This window comes from Pteropus vampyrus, unplaced genomic scaffold, assembly GCF_000151845.1.
Source record: "Pteropus vampyrus isolate Shadow unplaced genomic scaffold, Pvam_2.0 Scaffold157, whole genome shotgun sequence".
Taxonomy (NCBI): Eukaryota; Metazoa; Chordata; class Mammalia; order Chiroptera; family Pteropodidae; genus Pteropus; species Pteropus vampyrus.
Window position 1 is genome coordinate 1,511,439 of NW_011888938.1, and position 1,150 is coordinate 1,512,588.

Below are 1,150 nucleotides of genomic sequence, written 5' to 3' on the forward strand. Positions count from 1 at the left end.
GCGAGGGCTCGCCGCCTGCCCTGTCCCCACCCGGTCCCCAGCTGGATGTTGGGTTGCCAGGCCCTGCCAGGCCCCAGGCCCCCTTTATAGAGCTCCCCACAGTGAGGGAGTGTCCTGCCCGGTGGCCCAGGGCGACCTGCTCTGCTGTCGAGTTTAGGCTTTGCAGGTATGACCTGGGTGGACGGGAGGCCGGAAACCGTTTGATGCCGCTGACCAGACGCCCCGCTGGGTCCCCTCCAGTCAGCCATGAGCCTCTCGGAGCCCTGGGGCCTTGGCTCATGGGGCTCATCGCTGAGCTCGGAAAGGCTCCCTGCGGCCAGGGCCAGGTGTCCCGGCAGAGCAGGGCCCCGTGTGGCCCTTCTGCTCTGCCCGTCCCCTCCCGATGGGGAGGTGCGAACGTGCTGGGACACTCGGTCACAGGGAAAGGCCAGGCGCGATGGGGCCGCCCCGAGACCCCCGAGGCCAGCAGTGCCCACGTGGCCTTCGACGTCCGGTGTGGGCACAGGCACCCCCCGGCTCCCAGGGTCCCCCCTGCTGGCGCCTCAACCCTTTGCTGGCGGCCTGGCGGGGCGCCCGGGCCTGCCAGGCTTTTCGGGGTAAATGGCACCGTGTGGGCTCGGTGGTCACCCCACGGCCCTCAGCCGGCGGTTCCCCCAGTGCAGCCCAAGGAGAAGCCAGGGGGAGCCCCCGCCCGGCTCCCCGTCACTGCCTGTGACGGTATTTGAGAGGGGACCTTGAGGAAGGACAGAGTGTTCCCTGACCCCCAGAGGAACCAGGGAGCTCTCTTGAAGCTGGAAGGGTAGTTGGGGACAGCCTTCGAGCATGCCACCAAGCCTGCCTCCTGTAGTGACAGGGCCTCCGCGCAGCAAGGCCAGCCTGGAATGACAGTCCTCGCTCTGCGGGGCCCAGGCCTGGGCGGCGCCTGCTGGGTGGCGGGTCCTAGGACCCTGCTCTCACCAGCCAGGAAGGTCCCCGCTGCCCCGTCTGGCCCAGCAGCCCCCGGGAAGGCCGGGGCCTCACTGTGTTCTGTCTGGCGGCCGCAGGCTCTGGTGTCTACATCACACGTGGCCAGCTGATGAACTGCCACCTCTGTGCCGGGGTGAAGCACAAGGTGCTGCTGAGGAGGCTGCTCGCCACCTTCTTTGACAGG